Source organism: Oryctolagus cuniculus, chromosome 12 (assembly GCF_051225735.1).
Source record: "Oryctolagus cuniculus isolate XC-2025 breed Fujian yellow rabbit chromosome 12, ASM5122573v1, whole genome shotgun sequence".
In the NCBI taxonomy this organism is placed as follows: Eukaryota; Metazoa; Chordata; class Mammalia; order Lagomorpha; family Leporidae; genus Oryctolagus; species Oryctolagus cuniculus.
The window spans coordinates 114,223,213-114,241,786 of NC_142878.1; the positions used below are offsets into that span (position 1 = coordinate 114,223,213).

Below are 18,574 nucleotides of genomic sequence, written 5' to 3' on the forward strand. Positions count from 1 at the left end.
ATTATGAATGGAATTGATCTTAAAAGTTCTTTCTCAGCCATGGCTTTGTGTATTCAAAGGCTGTTGATTTTTCTGAATTGACTTTATATCCTGCTACTTTACCAAATTTTTCTATGAGGTCCAATAGTCTTTTAGTGGAGTCTTTTGGATTCTCTATATAGAATAATGTCTTGTGCAAATAGGAGTAATTTGACTTCCTTCTTCCCATTTTGTATCCCTTTGACTTATTTTTCTTGCATAATGGCTCTGGCTAAAACTTCCATGAATGTTTTAAATAGAAATGTTGAGAGTGGGCATCCTTGTCTGGTTCCATATCTCAGTGGGAATGGTTCCAACTTTTCTCATTCAATAGGATGCTGGCTGTGGGTTTGCATAAATTGCCTTGATTGTATTGAGGAATGTTGATTCTTTACCCAATTTTCTTAGAGTATTCATCATGAAAGGGTGTTGTATTTTATCCAATGGCTTCTCTGCAGCTATTGAGATAATCACATGGTTTTTGTTATTCAGGCTGATAATGTGATGTTTGACATTGTTTGCTTTGTGAATGTTGACCTATTCCTGCATACCAGGGATAAATCCCACTTGGTCCAGCTGAGTGATCTTTCTGATGTGTTGTTGGATTCAATTGGCTAGAACTTTTTTGAGGATTTTTGTGTCTATGTTCATCAGGGAAATTGGTCTGTAGTTCTTTTTCTGTTGCATCTTTTTCAGGTTTATGAATTAAGGTGATGCTCGCTTCACAGAATGAATTTGGGAGGATTCTCTCCCTTTAAATAGTTTTTGAATAGCTTGAGAAGGATTGGACCTTCTTCAAATTCCTGTTAGAATTCAGCAGTAAAGCCATCCAGTCGTGGGCTATTCTTTGTTGGAAGGGTCTTTATTACTGATTCAGTTTCTGTCTTGGTAGTGATTTCTTGATGTTGTTTTACTGTGTGGCACTTTATGTGTCTCTACTTTTGTTTTTTTCTGCTAGTTTTTGTTGGATTTAGGTTTTTTTTTGCTTGTTCTTAACTATGTACATTGAATTGAGTTCAGATATTTGTTTTTATTGTAGTTGCTTATAGGTATAAATTTTCTTCTAGGCCCTGATTTCACAGGTGATTGTATTTTGTTCTCATTGCAATTAAAATTCTAAGTGTTTTGCAACCTCTTTTTGACATCTTTGTTAACCTACTGTGTGTATGTGTGTGTGTGCACTTCCATACCTGTGGCAAGCAAGATGTATTTAAGTCAGGATGCTCTTTCCACAGAGATCAGAAGGGGCCTTCAAGAGAGGAAAAAATTCTGGAAATGACAGACGGGGTCCTTTAAATACAATTGAGTTGAGGTACAGGATTTCAGGTAACAGATGGTAAGGGCCCAACTCAACAGAATCCTGGAAATGCAGTCCCCTATAGACTGCTCATGATAAAATACAAAAGTCCTCAGAAGTGTATGATAGTAAACTTATTTATATTCTCATGATAAAGCTAGAGACCCAGAAGCATGGAATTGGCACTTTTGTCTTGCTAAAGGCAGCTTCTCAGCAGAATAATGCATCTTGTCCATGCTTAAAGGGACATCCTCTTTCCCCATTTCAGTGGGGAACTGACCTAACTGCCTGTTCTTTCAAATACCTCCTCACATTACCACCCCTCCCCCAGAAGAATGGACCCTAACAGCAGTGTTAGGGATATGGGGACTGCTACCATACTGATGGCTTCATGCTAAAATGGGACATCCTTAAGGGACAGAAGGGCATCCTTCTGAGTGTTGATCTAAGGTCCCCACTAGAAAGCAGATTGCCTCAGGGGTGTCATCTGGAGCACTTCCTACTGTTTGATTCTGGTTGTTTAGTCCTGGGTAAAACAAAGCATGTAAGGGAATTACTATCTCTCCCCTACTTCATGTTGACGTTCTGAATTGCTCCCAATTGAGAATGTCAACATTTGTGAATTCCAGGAATCTACCTAGAAGCATCAAGGTCAAAGTCTAAGTGTTAGAGGGCCGGCGCCGCGGCTCACTAGGCTAATCCTCCGCCTAGCGGCGCCGGCACACCGGGTTCTAGTCCCGGTCTGGGCGCCAGATTCTGTCCTGGTTGCCCCTCTTCCAGGCCAGCCCTCTGCTGTGGCCAGGGAGTGCAGTGGAGGATGGCCCAAGTGCTTGGGCCCTGCACCCCATGGGAGTCCAGGATAAGTACCTGGCTCCTGCCATCCGATCAGTGCGGTGCGCCGGCCGCAGTGCGCTAGCTGCGGCGGCCATTGGAGGGTGAACCAACGGCAAAAGAAGACCTTTCTCTCTGTCTCTCTCTCTCTCACTATCCACTCTGCCTGTTAAAAAAAAAAAAAAAAGACTAAGTGTTAGAGCTGAAGACATACTCTGATGTGGGATGGGGGTGTGCTCATTGGCATCTTATGGAGATGGGCAGATTTGTTTCCCAAATCTTTTTTTTTTTATCTCAATTTGGATGTCTTTGAGGTTTATTCTGCCATGGATTTCTTGTGCATCTTGGAGGTATAGGCTCAAGCTTTTCCTCAGATAGTGTTTATGTCATGTCATTATTGTTTCTGCTTTTTTTTTTTTTTTTTTTTTTGACAGGCAGAGTTAGAGACAGAGAGAAAGGTCTTCCTTCCATTGGTTCACCCCTCAAATGGCTGCTATGGCCAGTGCACTGCACTGATTCGAAGCCAGGAGCCAGGTGCTTCCTCCTGGTCTCCCATGCAGGTTCAGGACCTAAGCACTTGGGCCATCCTCCACTGCCATCCCAGGCCACAGCAGAGAGCTGGACTGGAAGAGGAGCAACCAGGACAGAATCTAGTGCCCCAACTGGGACTAGAACCGGGGTGCTGGCACCGCAGGTGGAGGATTAGCCTAGTGAGCTGTGGCACCGGCCTGTTTCTGCTTCTTAAAGTCTCCTTTTCTTATGCAGCTTATCTTGTACAAGTCATGGTATATTTGATACAGTTTCACTGTTTTTAAACTCTGTTCTTCATTATTTTTCCTCTGTTCCTTGCACTGGGACATCTCAATTATCTGGCATTCAGGCTCACTATTCTTCATCACACTCAAATCAACTTTTAAGCATTTATTGTGATTTTTTTTCATTGCAGCTATGTTTGCAGCTCTATAAATTGTTTGCTTCCTGTTTAAAATTTGCTTCTTTGAAGACATTCTCATTTTGTTCATGTGTGGTTTTCCCAATTTGCTCATTTGCTCTAGATCTTTATGATTTGATTTTTTTGCACAAAATAAAATTGACTTGTTTTTGTCCTTGTAGAATATTTCTATGTTTTCATTTTCTTCTTGCAAGAGAGACTTGCTTTCATGTTTCTTTGTATGGCACACAATTTCTTATCCAAGACATACAGCTCTTGTCATCTCTGCCCCAACCCCACCTCAGGTTCATTGTTCCCGTTTTTTGTGTGGCCTATGTGTTCATTTTCTTCTATCATCTCTTTTGGAATGTCTGTCTTATGTTTTCTGTGTCTACTGAAGTGTTCAGTTTCTGTTCCTAAAATTCTTTAAGTCAAAGGAAACTGAGGAAAAGAAAATCCTTTTTCAGTCCTGCAGATTGACTCCATGTTGCTCCACTCCACTCCACTCCAAGTGCTTTTCAGCAACTTGTCCTCTGTGCCACACTCAACACCTCCTGTGTGCATCCTGCACATCAGCCAGAGCTGAAATCTTGGGACACTTCTCTCATCTCCTGTGCACACAGCCCACCTCGCGGATGTGATGATGTCCATGATTACAAGGCATACACAAGAAGTTTAAATGTCCTGTTATCCCAAGTAGCTCCTGACCCGTCCCCTCACTTACCCCTCTTCAGAGTATCTGTGGCTCATCCCATCTGATCTCTGGTCCCTCGGCCTTCTGGGGCCAATGCTTGTGCCTTTATGGACTTTCTGCAAATGTTGCCTGAGAAGCTATCACATCCTTGGAAAGGCTTCAAGCTGGGCACACCAGAGGCAAGCAGCCTCCGTGCCACACCTCAGAGACCTTCTCACAGTCCAGTGGAGAAGCGTGGTCTTTGAGACTGATGTCAGCATTGCCCCTTCTGGTCTCGGAAGCTTGCATCAGGAGTTTGTATTGCTGCCATTAGCACTGCTGCTCACCTGAGAATGGAACATGGGGCAGGGATTTAAACTGCAGCAGCGCTTTCTTAAAGCTGCAGCTTTCTGTGTGAACCCTTCCCCTGACTGCTGTAAGGTGGTAAATCCATCCCAGGTTCCGGAAACTTGATTCCTGTGGATTTTCTAGGTTTTGTTGCTGCTGGGGCACAATGGAGCACTAGATCTCCCTGCTTGGGAATTTTTAGTGATGTTACCATGAATGTACTTTTGATTACGAAACTGGGTCTAACACGTGTGGCTGAGGTCATTCAGATGAGTGCAATCTGATGTCTGTTTTCACCCAAAGACTCCTTAACCCCTAGAAATGCATCATTAGTAAAAGATGGGTGTTCCGCAATGAGAATGCCTGGCCAGGTGACCCAGAGGCTCTGTGGCTATTGGGCAAAACATTTTTGTTTAGAAAACAAACTATTTTGAGAAGATCAGCCTGTCAGATGAATTCAGGCCTTCCATTCCAAAAATTCTATCACTCTATTTCCAAAGTCTTCTCGGAATTTCCAAAGCATGTTAAACTGAATTGCATTTCTCCTCAGACACAAATTCATGTTGAAGCTCAACTTCCCAGGATTTCAAATGCAAAGATATTAGGCATTAGTAGAGTCGTTGAATTAAAATGAGATCATTCAGGTGGGCCATAATCCAGCTGGAGTGTCCATTGAAGAAGGGAATATTAGGACATACACAGAATCAGCAGGGAGCTTTGTGCACTGACGGCAAGCCAGGTGAGGACAGTGTGAGGAGGCAGCCATCTGCAAACCAGGAGAGAGGCCAGAAGACATGATAGTAGCCCTTAGTGTGCTCTCTGTAACCCTTCCTCCAGAACTGTAAGGAATAACCTCTTCTTTTACTTCATTATCTGTGGAATTCTGTGAGTTCCCTAGAAAATTCATAAGGGCATTTCCTCTATCAACATGTTTCCCATTTGGTCTAAAACATTCACAATGTGCCCCTCATCTCACTGTGATGATTTTGGTTCTTAAACTTTGATTTTGATTGAAAGGCAGAATCGCACAGAGATTTTCCGGTAGCCAGCTCACTCCCCAGGTGGCTCCAATAGCCCAGGCTGGCTCGGACTGAGTGACTGAAGCCCAGAGACAGGGGCTTCATTCAGGCCTCCCACATGGATTTCATTCAGAAATCAAGATTCTAGCTGGGGTGAGGTGAAACTTCATTGTGGTTTTGATTTTCATTTCCCTCATGGCTAGTGATCCTGAGCATTTTTTTTTTTTTGACAGGCAGAGTGGACAGTGAGAGAGAGACAGAGTAAGGTCTTCCTTTTCCGTTGGTTCACCCTCCAATGGCCACCGCGGCCACGCGCTGTGGCCGGCTCACGGCGCTGATCCGATGGCAAGAGCCAGGTACTTATCCTGGTCTCCCATGGGGTGCAGGGCCCAAGGACTTGGGCCATCCTCCACTGCACTTCCCTGGCCACAGAAGAGAGCTGGCCTGGAAGAGGGGCAACCAGGACAGAATCCAGCGACCCGACCGGGACTAGAACCCAGTGTGCCGGCGCCGCAAGGCGGAGGATTAGCCTAGTGAGCCATGGCGCCGGCGATCCTTAGCATTTTTCCATGAGTCTGTCGGCCATTTGGATTTTGTCTTTTGAAAAAATATTTCAGTCCTTTGCCAATTTCTTAACTGGGTTGTTTTGTTGTGGAGTTTCTAGATCTCTTTATATGTCCTGGTTATTCCTCTAGTTTCGCAGGTGCACCATCCCCCACAAGACTCCAAGCCTGGTTCTCTCTAGGCTTTCCCTGCAGCTTTATCGCCAGTGGCTTGGTCGGCTGTAGTCTGGTCTCACCTCACTCTCCAATGCTGGTGCAGAAATCCCTGCTGTTGGGGTCCTGAGTTGTGGGCTTCTCCGCCCTCCACATAGGTCCACTGTGTCCCTCTAATTTGTGCAGAGATTTCTCTGCCATTTTCTCCCTAACTCTTCCCTGAGACTGCACTCCCTCCACTTTTTAAAAACTATCTCTGCTAGGGGTTGGCACTGTGGCTCACTTGGTTAATCCTCCACCTACAGCGCCAGCATCCCATATGGGCGCCGGGTTCTAGTCCCAGTTGCTCCTCTTCCAGTCCAGCTCTGCTCTGAATTCCCGTCATCCTTTGGTAAATATTGTCAGTTTTGAAGACAAACTACTGTTTAAGTGCCAGTGTGGAAGGGCATGTACTTAAAGGGAGTGAAAAAATAGGAGATTGGCTGGTGCCATAGCTCTCTAGGCATATCCTCTGCCTATGGCACCAGTACTCCGGGTTCTAGTCTCAGTTGGGGCGCCGGTTCTGTCCCAGTTGCTCCTCTTCCAGTCTAGCACTCTGCTGTGGCCCAGGGAAGGCAGTGGAGGATGGCCCAAGTGCTTGAGCCCTGCACCTGCTTGAGAGACCAGGAGGAAGCATCCGGCTCCTGGCTTCCTGGCACAGCGCGCTGGCCATAGCAGCCATTTAGGGGGTGAACCAATGGTAAAGGAAGACCTTTCTCTCTGTCTCTCTCTCTCTGTCTAACTCTGCCTGTCAAAAAAAAAAAAAAATAGGAGGCACTCAGGAGAACGACTGTTACCCACAGGATGAGAAGGGTGAAGTGTAACGAGTCATGGTCAAGCTCAGACCTTGTCTGGTACTGAGAGGATCTCGGACACATCTCTGTTGGAGAGCTGAAGGATGCCATGTGCAACCTGGATGTGTGTCTGGAAAAAGATGAATTGTTCCAGTTGGGCATAACATAGGATGTCCTGAGTACTGCACTCTGTGTGTCTGAGAAAGATGTGTATTCTGTGCTGCTGAGTGAAATGTGCTCAGCTCTCTGTTAGGTCCATTTTGTCTAAAGAGTAGTCCAAGTCCACTATCTTATTGCTTTATTGTCTTGAACATGGGTCCTGTGTTCAATGTGACATATGAGAACCCACTATTACCAGTATATTACTGTCTTTCACCTCTGTCCTCTTGATATTTGCCTCATACTCAGGAATATGTACTTAGAATTTTCATATCCTGTTGATGAATTACATATTTATCATGGCTCAGTAACATTCTAAATAACTTTCTACTATTTTTTATTTAAAGTACAATCATGATTTTCTATTTTGTTAAAGATAAAACCACCTGTGTCTGAACTTAGGACATATGAAGGTAGCTTTTTTTCCATCCCTTCACAATGAGTCTATATAAGATTTTCTAACTTTGTCTTTTGTCAGGCAACATGAAAATTGATCATTCATGTAATCTGATCAGCCCCTTCATGTATTTTCTTTCAAGAGACTCAGTAGTATTCTTTTTTAGTTTTTATTAACAAAATATCAGATTTCATGTGTTTGTAGGTGCAGTTCTGATAACCGTAGTTCATCCCCCATCTCTCCTCCCACAACCCTCCTCTTTCATCTTTTTTTCCTTTAATTTTTATAAAAACAATTTCAGTATGTAATCACGGGCTTAGTGCACCACGAACCATAATAGTCAACAAGTAAAAAGCAGAAAGACCACAGGTCCACAGCAGTACAAACATGGGCTAAAAACAACAGTGCAATCACAAGAGGACCATGTCATTTCAATAGACTTTTGTACTCTAACTTATTACATATAAAAGAAAACCTATGATGTTTGTGTTTCAAGAACTGGATTATTTCAATACACATAATGGTTTCCAGTTGCATTAACTTTTTTAGAAAAGACAAGATGTCACCCCTTTTTTCTATCTGTAGTGTTCTGTCGTGTATATATGCCACATTCGCTCTATGCAGTCATCATCTGATGGACATCTGAACTGATTCCATAGCTTAGCTATTGTGAATTGAGCTGTAATGAACGTGGTGGTAGAAATATGTCTCACGTACCAATTTCATCTCATTTGGTCACTTACCAGGAGTGGAATGGCTGGGTCATACATTTGATATATTTTCATATTTCCAAGGAATTTTCATACTGTGTTCAATAATAATTGTATGGGTTTACATTCCCACCAATAGTGTATTAGGGTACCTGTTCCCCCCACATCTTTGCCAGCATTTTTTTTTAATTTTTGGATTGTACACATTTTAACTGGGGTGATGTGAAACCTCATTGTGATTATTTGTATTTTCCTGTTGGCTGGTGATCCTGAGGAATTGTTCATGTGTCTATTGATCATTTGTATTTCATGCATTGAAAACTGACTGTTCATGTCGTGTCAGATTTCTTCACTGTATTGTTTTTATTGTTTTGGAGTTTCTTGAACTCTTTACATATCTTGGTTCTTAATCACTTATCAGTTGCATAATTTGCAAACATTTTCTGCCAATCTGTTGGTTGCCTTTTTGTTTCCACTGTAGAGATGTTTCACATTCTTGGTTAATTTTATAAGATATTTAAAATATTTCTGGAGCTACTGCTAATTGAATTGATCTTAGAACGTCTTTCTCAGCCATGACATTGCATTTGTTATTAAGGCTATTGATTGTCATGTGTTGACTTTATATGCTGGAACTATACCAAGTTGGAGTCCATTGATCCTGTATACAGAATCATGATGTCTGCAAACAGGGATGATTTGATTTCCTCCAATTCTAATCTCTATCTATTTGAATTGATTTTCTTGCCTATGGCTGTGGCTAACACCTCCAGAAGTATACAGAATAGCAGATGTAAGAGTGGGCATCTTTGTCTGCTTCCAAATCTTAGTGGAGATACTTGCAACATTTCCCACTCAATATGATGATGGTTGTGTGTTTGTCATATATTGCTTTGATTGAGTTGAGGTATGTTCCTTCTATAACCAAATTGCTTAAGATTTTTGTCATGAAAAGATGTTATACTTCATCAAGTGCTTTATCACACCTGCTGATATAATTATATGGTATTTATTCTTCAGTCTGTCCATGTGACACATCACATTTATTCATTTGCATGTGTTGAAACAAACCTACATACCAGGGAAAAAATCACACGTGGTTTATGTGAATAAGCTTTCTGATGTGTTGTTCAATTGGATTAGCTAGAATTTTTTTTGAGGACTTTTGCATCTGTGTTAATCAGGATACTGGTCTGTAGTTCTCTCTCCTGTATCTTTTTCTGGTTTTGTAATTAAGGTGATACTGTCCTCAAAGAAGGAGTTTGGGAGTAGCCCTTCCCTTTCAATTGTTTGGAATAGTTTGAGAAGCATTTGTAGTGGGAGTTGGGAATAGGGTGAGTGGTTGAATGCTCAGGTGTACCAGCCAATATTTAATTTTTAAACATCTATTTTAAATACTTCCACAAAGTGAATATTGGAACAGTACACACTTTGAATATTTAATATTTAAATAATCAAATATATAAATATATAAATATTAAATATTTAAATATTATAGGAAATATAATGTATATTATATGTATATTGTAACTCTCTCGAGAGAATCACAGTAATGTCAAATAATAGACAATATAATCAAGTTTACTCTATTAAACAATGAAGTAAAGTAATTTACATAAAGTAAATTGATTAAACAGTTACAATGGAGTCAGAGCAAAACCCTTCCAGCCCAAGCCCCATCTTTGCAAAAGATAAATACAATTTCTGCTGCTTCTGGAATAATGAAGGATAGAATTGAAAGGGAGAGAATGATCCTACGGGGCAAGCAGGATGCACAGCAGACTCATGGAATGGCAAATGCTCTAAACAGCACTCCAGCCTCAGAATCCACCCTTGGGGCATTTGGATCTGGCTAAAAGGCCCATGAGAGTCTCGCAAGCATGGAAAGCCAAGACACTGGCAAAAATGACCTGAATGAAAGATCTCGGTGAGAGAGATCCCAGCAGAAAGAACGGGCCATCAAAGAAGGAGGCGCCTTTCTCTGAAGGGAGGAAGGAACCTCCACTGTGATACGGCCTTGACTACATAAGATCAGAGTTGGTGAACTCAAGAGGCTTCCATAGCACCGACAGTTCGTGATTATTGACATCATAAATAAGAGTGTCAATTGTTAAATCAATAACGGGGGCTGGCGCCGCAGCTCACTAGGCTAATCCTCCGCCTAGCGGCGCCGGCACACTGGGTTCTAGTCCCGGTCGGGGCGCCGGATTCTGTCCTGGTTGCCCCTCTTCCAGGCCAGCCCTCTGCTGTGGCCAGGGAGTGCAGTGGAGGATGGCCCAGGTGCTTGGGCCCTGCACCCCATGGGAGACCAGGAAAAGCACCTGGCTCCTGGCTCCCGCCTTCAGATCAGCGCGGTGCACCGGCCGCAGCGCGCCAGCCGCGGCGGCCATTGGAGGGTGAACCAACAGCAAAGGAAGACCTTTCTCTCTGTCTCTCTCTCTCACTGTCCACTCTGCCTGTCAAAAAAAAAAAAAAATCAATAACGGGAGTCACTGTGCACCTGCTCCCCATGTAGGATCTCTGTCCTTAATATGTTGTACTATGAGAATTAACGGTAAAACTACTAGTCGACCAATACTCTATTTTGTGTGGCTGTGTGGGTGCAGTCTGTTGAAATCTTTACTTAGTATATACTAAGTTGATCATCTTCATATAAAGATAATTGAAAATGAATCTCAAAGAATGGGATGGGAGAGGGAGTGGGAGATGGGATGGTTGCAAGTGGGAGGGAGGTTATGGGGGAAAAAGCCACAACAATGCAAAAGTTGTACTTTTTCTTTTTTTATTTAATAAATATAAATTTACAAACAATTTCTGTTGCTTCTGGATCATGTCCAGATTGCAGATTTGGTAGCAGAATTTAGGGACAGAAATTATGCCCCTCCTTTGGGTATACCTTTTCTGTAGTTCTTCTTGTAGCAGCTGGCATCTGGTAGACACTCAAAGTATCAATGTATTTTAAAAAGCATTTAGAATTAAATTTTAAAGTATTTTTCATTTTGATAAGATTTTTGATATTCATAAAATGGAATGTATCAATCGCCTCAGAAGGGCCAATCTTAGCTGTAGACTGCAGCATTACCTTTGTTAACTTCTTCTACTGGATAACATTGTCTGCTCAGAACTTATTTGAAAATCTCTACTTTGTTGCCAGAAGACTTGGCTGCAAAGAGATAATAAGAGTGAATAAGCTAGACATAGAACGATAAATACTACATTTGCTCCCTTATAGATAGGAGCTTAAATTTTAAAAGACAAAAAGTATGATTCCAAAATAAATAAGAAAATGTCAATGTATATTAGTATTTCTGTAAATATTATGGAGCTGGTGCTATAGCACAGCAGTTAAAGTCACCTCCTACAGTGCTGGCATCTCACACAGGCACTGGTTCAAGTCCTGGATGTTCCCCTTCGGATCCAGATCTCTGCTGTGGAAAGCAGTAGAAGATGGCCCAAGTACTTGGGACCCTGCACCCACATGGAAAATCCAGAAGAAGCTCCTGGCTTTGGATTGGCCCAGCTCTAGCCATTGCTTTCATTTGAGGGGTGAACCAGCGGTGGGAAGACCTCTCTCTCTTCCTCTGCCTCTCTGTAACTGTGCCTTTCAAATACTGAAGACCAGGATAACTTTGGGAAATGGAGTTGTTGTACTGAAAGCATTCCTCAGAGTAGAGAGGAAACAGTAAAGTTAACACCACTGTGAAAACAAGGTTCACCATCATCCTCCTCTCCCCCACCTAGGTGAGAGGATGGTCACAAGAGGACGGTTTTGAAGGTGTCCATCCTTTCTTGGAAGCTTCTGGCTGAGGAAAGGGGATCAGTGAGACACAACTAAAGAAACCTTGATTTTCAACACTCTAAGAGCCTGGCAATTCTACAACCTGAGAGCAAAAGTTCTTACACTGCACTTAAGTGGGAAACAAGAACCCTCAAACCATGATAGGCTTTTTCTTTCTAAAACAGGCGCCATTTAAAGATATCTAAGGATACTGCCATTTAGTGTCTTGCTTGGATTCTGGGACATACGACTAAGAACCTATGCTCCTCTCCCCACTCCCCTTCACAAACCTAATTCCAGACACTTTACCACAAAGCTAGCCTGCCAAATGTGGTGAGGTTGAGGCCTTGAGGGCAGATCATGAAGACACAGGACTAAGAGGGTAAATACTGCACCAGATGCTTCATTCAGGAAGTGCCTCCCAGCATGGTGCCATGAAGATATGAGAGGGAGAGGCCCCAACCAGATCAGAATAGGACCAGGCCCTCCTGAGGAACAAGGGGAAAGCAGAGAGGGGCTCTCTTTAGCAACAAGGGGTAGAGAACCTGGAGTAAAGTGTTCAGTAAACACCAGTGGTTGAAGATCTTTACATCAATAGCATTGATTGATTAGTATTTAACAGATGCCAGATGCAGAATAACTAATGTGGAGACAGCTAAAACATGCTAAATTGGATTATATTCATCCATTGGCTACGTGAACACTGACTTCAGTGCCAGTGGTCTTTGAGATAATCCCAAGCATAATGTGAAAAATTAAACACCATGAGGTCCATTTTACAACAATGCCCAAAGGCTATTGTTGATTCTCCTATATACCAGCAAGGATTACAGGAAGACTTTTAAACAGTACATCCCTAAGAAAAAAAGTCATTTCTACATATTAAAGAATCACTATGGTGAGGCCGGCACTGTGTCACAGTGGGTTTAAAGCCTTGGCCTGGGGCCAGCGCCATGGCTCACTTGGTTAATCCTCCGCCTGCAGCGTTGGCATCCCATATGGGCACCGGTTCTAGTCCCGGTTGCTCCTCTTCCAATCCAGCTCTGCTGTGGCCCAGGAAGGCAGTGGAGGATGGCCCAAGTGCTTGGGCCCCTGCACCCACATGGGAGACCAGGAGGAAGCACCTGGCTCCTGGCTTCAGATCGGCATAGTTCCAGCTATAGCAGCCATTTGGGGGGTGAACCAATGGGAGGAAGACCTTTCTCTTTAACTCAAAAAAAAAAAAAAAAAAAACCTGGCCTGAAGTTTCAGCATCCCATATGGTTCAAGTCCCAGCTGCTCCTCTTCTGATCCAGCTCTCTGCTATGGCCCGGGAAGGCAATAGAAGATGGCCCAGGTCCTTGGCCCTTTTGCCCACATGGGAGACCCAAAGGAAGCTCCTGGTTTCTGGCTTCAGATCGGCACAGCTCTGGCCATTGTGGCCATCTGGGGGGTCGGGGGGTGAGACAGCAGATGAAGACCTCTCTGTCTCTACCTATTTCAAATAAATAAAATAAATCATAAAAAAAGGAATCACTATGGTACATTGTATACACCTCCCTGTGTGCCACTCAGATAGCTGGCTGGGGAGTTTTGGATTCCACCCAGGAATACTCTTCTTCTAGGTGTAACAGATTATTCCTAGAAACCAAAGAAACAATCTTCCTTCCCCAGAGAAGCTACTGTATCATTTGCAACTAGATTTGGTTAGACAGGTCCCAGGGGAGCATGAAAAATTTAGCTCCTCGATTCCAAGAGTATCTCACTGAAGCTGTGACCATGGATCTAATCTGGGATGAGAACAGACTAGTACATCACCACCACTAGCAGTTCAGCCATCAGACAGAGAGCTTGGACAAACTATTTCAGCACTGTGCAGGGCATTTTGCAAGGAGGGAATCTAATGCCTGGCCAGACCCACAGGCTCAGGCAAGGCTGAAACGTGTTGAGATCTTCGGGTCATCACAGCTCAGGGGTCTACCCAGGTGTGGCTGATGGACATCCAACGTGGAGGAATCAGCTCATTTAAGGAAAAACCAAGGTGTCTTACTGCTCCTACTGATCCCCAAAACAGGTGAGTTAATTTTATTCTGACCACAATTGGCCTCATTGCGGATTACACAGGCACAAATTTCAACTGTGCTCCTGTTCTGCGAGACAAAGCATCTCCCTGTGCTCTACTTTGATTTGTTCTTTGTCTTCTTAGGTGAGTTTGCTTTATCTACCCACCAAGCTTGTGCGTTCAGGGTACACTTCCGTTTCTTTCATCTTTACAAAACCACACTGCCTGACACCTTAGCATAATTCAGATCCTCAAGATTTCTGTGGAAATTAACCAGAAATGCCAATGTAAGTAGACACAACAGAATGCAGAAATCTCCATGTATGCATCTGTTGATCTATGTAACCATCCATTCATCCCTCTATGTATCTGGCATTTGCCTGTATTGGCAAAGAAAGATGCATTATACAGCTACTGACGCTCCTGAGTCATTTGGGGAGGATCCCAGGGACCAAGATGCCCATGTCCCCATCTGGAGACCCAGGAGAGCCATTCATTCAATTCTAGGACACTATCAGAGTATTGGTCAATTATCTAAGGCATTAAGGTAGGAGGTTCCGCTCCTGCTCACGGACTGAGTAGCCCTTCTGCTCTACTAAACCTCACCAGGAAGGGCAATTTCCTTGACAAAGTCTATAGATGTTAAACCTAGCCAGAAGTACCCACACAGAAACATCAAATTTATGCCTGGCCAAATGTGTGGGCACTTGGTGGCCCCCTCCAGTCATTACATAAAATCACCTTTCATACTAGGATCAAACATGAAATAAAACACCAGGAGTAAGGCAGGACTTTAGCATTCACAGCCATAACAGTTGATACCCATAGGCAGACAGGAGGAGGAAGGGCTGGAGGGGAGAAGGGGTGAAAAAGGCAGGCTAGGGGAGGGGCTCACTGGAGGACAAGAAGATGGAGAGTTTGGAAACACCAGGAATCAGAAGACAAGACAGGGGCTGGCGCTGTACTGCAGCGGCTTAATGCCCTGGCCTGAAGGGCCAGCATCCCTATGGGCACTGGTTCAAGACCCAGCTGCTCCACTTCTGATCCAGCTATGGCCTGGGAAAGCAGAGGAAGATGGCCCAGGTCCTGGAGGAAGCTCCTGGCTTCAGGATCGGCAGAGCTCCAGCCGTTGCAGCCAATTGCAGATGGAAGACCTGTGTGTGTGTGTGTGTGTGTGTGTGTGTAAAACTCTTTCAAATAAATAAATCTTCAAAAAAAGAAAAAACACAACAATGTCATAAGGATGAACAGCACTGTGGCATAGCAGGTAAAGCCGCCGCCTGCAGTGCCGGCATCCCATATGGGTGCCAGTTGAAGACCTGGCTGCTCCACTTCCGATCCAGCTCTCTGCTAAGGCCTGGGAAAGCAGTAGAAGCTGACCCAAGTCCTTGGGCCCCTATACCTGCGTGGGAGACTCAGAAGAAGCTCCCGACTCCTGGCTTCAGATCAGCACAGTTCTGGCCATTGTGGCCAACTGGGGAGTGAACCAGCGGATGGAAGACTGACATCTGTCTCTGCCTCTGCCTGCCTCTCTCTCTCTGCCTCTCTCTGCCTTTCCTTCTCTGTGTAACTCAAATACATAATAAATCTTTAATTAAAAAAAAAGCATCAGCAGAAAGAGTAAAACTTCAGACTGAGCACAGCCCCCTGAAGCGGAGCCCCGAGCTCTAGCTCAGTCCCTCACCCTCACCCTCACCCCATCGTGACCAGCACTGCAACCAGGGCCAAGCTTCCTGAACTCAGGAAGCAGCTAGCAGAGATGTACAGCCATTTCCTAACAACCCTCGCATGTGCACAAAATGTGCTTTCACAGGCATCGCCTCAGTTCCCACAGCAAGGAAACTGCGGTCCCTGCCTTCTTTCATCCCTGGGGGTCTTTGAAGCCCAGGACAGCCCAGGAAACCACAGCCAAGTAATGAAGGCAAGGCCATGCATGTTTGCCTCTTGCAGAACACACACACTCACCACGGGTGGCTCTCCATTGGCTGACAGATGATTCCTAAAGCTTGGTCTGTGTGAGAAACAGCCTCACCCATCCGCTCAAGTGATGGACTCGACTCAGTGAGTGCAACAAGAGCGAGACCCAACTTCCGATCTTGCAACACCTTGTGCCAGCACTCCAGGAGAAGGTTCCAGCAAGCTATTTATTTCCTAGCAAGCAGATCCCTCCCCCAGTTCCTCATTGGCTGAGTAACAACAGCGTGACAATCTTCCTGGCATTTGCTTCAGTTGTTTGGCCACAACCTTCCTGGGTCCCTAAAAACTCAGGTGCATGGAATCTACCATTCTTACTTTGAAAATGAACCAAGTGTTTACTTCTCACAGGGAGGAATAGTGAAGAGGAGTTCTTGGGCAAGGCACCTTTGTGCAGAGCAGTGTGTATGAGGGGTGAACAAGGGCTTGTCTAGGAGAAGATATACTATATTGGCTAACACAAATCTGCACTCACGTAGAAAACTCACACTCTCATCTGTGGGAAATCACTAACCTCTCCCACTCCTGAATATGGCCCGGAAAGGGTCTATTGTAAACTGCATGCATGTCTGTATCCTCCGGCAAATTACGAATGCCCAAACACACCCCCCGACAGTCTTAGCCTAGTACTTCTCCCAGTGGTGGCACAGATTCCCAGAAGTAACTTGGGGGTTTTGCCTCCACATGCTTGAAACAATGGGATTCAGACTCATCTCTGTGCCTTGGTTGTCAGCTTCTAAGCAGCTGTGTTTCCAGCTCCCATTCCATGACAAGCAAAGTCCCGTATCATCCACACCCACCCACACTCCAACACAGGAGCCCACAAAGAACTGTGGGCTGTGTTTTGGGCCCTTGTGAGACTTGCTGTCTCCCACAGTGCACATCAGGAGGAAGCTGGAATCAGGACTGGACCAGATGTAAACCCAGAAAATCCTATGTGGGATGTGGACACCAGGAGGTGACTTATTGCTGCCCCAGGAATCCACCTTTTACTCCTACAACACTTAAGAGGGAATTACATAAAATTAATTATACACAGGCAAGTTTGTGTACACAAGGCATGACTATGTTATCAATAACAAGAAAAGCAGTATCGGACCAGGACACACAGGAGCAGAATTTGTGTATGCTATTGTAGGTGGCATTGACTCAACTAAGGGGCTATATATTTAGGATGCTGTATGTGATCTCAGTATCAACATATTTTTGATAATCTTTTAGAGATTTACTTTATTTATTTGAAAGGCAGAGTTACAGGGAGAGAGGGGAAGAGAGGCAGATCTTCTGTCCACTGGTTCACTACCCAAATGGCCTCACGGCTGAAGCTGGCCCCAGCCAAAGTCAAGAGCCAGGAGCCAGGAGCTTCTTCCAGATCTCACATTGGTGCAGGGGCCCAAACACTTGTGCCATCCTCCACTAATTTCCCAGGTGCATTAGCAGGGAGCTGGACTGGAAGTGGAGCAGCCAGGACTTGAACTGGTGCCATATGGGATGCTGGCATCACAGGCAGCAGCATTACATGCTACATCACAAACACCAGCCCCTAGATAATTTTTGTGTACATGGGGGACAAGTTCAAGGGCATTTAACTAGCTGTGAGCCAAAGCCATACCAAGGGTGCTCGAGGCTGGCCAGGACACCACACGGCCCCTCAGGGCTCAGGCTGTGAGCGCCTCCAGGCAGCAGTGGAGGTCAGGGCACATCAGAATGAACTTTGAAAAACTGATTTGAGGGGCCAGTACCACGGTGTAGCAAGTTAAGCCTCTGTCTGCAGCACCGGCATCCCATATGGGTGCCAGTTCAAATCCCAGCTGCTGCACTTTTGATCCAGCTCCCTGCTGATGCACCTGGGAAAGCAGCAGAGGATGGCCTAAGAAATGGAAATGCAACAAACACAACAATGCACCTCAAGGACCGCAAAAAGCAAGAAAATCCCAGAGTTAGAAGACAGAAATAATATCAGAACTGAAACATGAAATAAATTTTTAAAAAGATGAGTGGATTAGGTTTTTTGAAAAGGTGAACAAAATTTGTATTTTTAAATTTTATTTTGAGATCTGAAACACAATCTTATTTATCTGTTGTTATTAAACCTTAGTTTTGACTGAACTCAGATTTAGCAGTAGACGCTCTCAGAGAAGACAGCCCACATCTCCCGACAATCTGTTCCTGGCGTTTTTCTTTGGCCTCCTCCATTCTCTTGGCCAAGAGTTTAGCATATTCTCCAGCCTCCTCCTAGTTCTTCTTAGTACACTGTTTCTTCAGAGCAATTCACTGGCGTCTGTGTTGCAGGACACGTGGAGTAACGAGACACTGAATCTTGGGTGCTTTGGTCCTAGGTTTCTTAGCTTCTTTGTTTAAGGGCTTTTCTTACAACATACGGGCATACATCATCATCTTTAGAGAAACTGAAAAGTTTACAAATTCTGCTGGCTCTTTTAGGACCCAGGCAACGAGGCACCGTTGTATTAGTCAATCCAGGAATATCTTTCTCTCTCTCTTTTTATTTTATTTTTTTTACAATGACCAAGTTGAGAACACTCAAATTGGCATCAACAATGAAGCCCCGAACTGATTTGAGCTTTCTTTCTCCAGTTCTCCTTGGTCAGTAACAGGAATGCCCCTTACTCAGCAGAAGGTGGACCGCCCATGGGTCAAGACACCTTGCTTCATGGGAAAAACTTGTTTGTCATTCCCACCACTGATCCAGACCACATAACCCTTCCATTCTTCACCCAGAGCGTCAGCAGCAACTTCTGTAGCCATACACTTCTCATAGAAAGTACGAAGTTTACGTTCATTGTACACTTCGATGAGTTTCTGGCAGCCAGTGGCTGGGAAGGAGATAT

The 18,574-nt window shown here is 44.3% G+C and overlaps 1 pseudogene; it reads right to left on the reverse strand.

Annotated features, from left to right (window-relative positions):
• Positions 1-17,921, reverse strand: part of LOC100348047 (UPF0561 protein C2orf68 homolog pseudogene) — a 48,349-nt pseudogene extending 30,428 nt beyond the window's left edge.
• Positions 17,922-18,574: the final 653 nt, after the last annotated feature.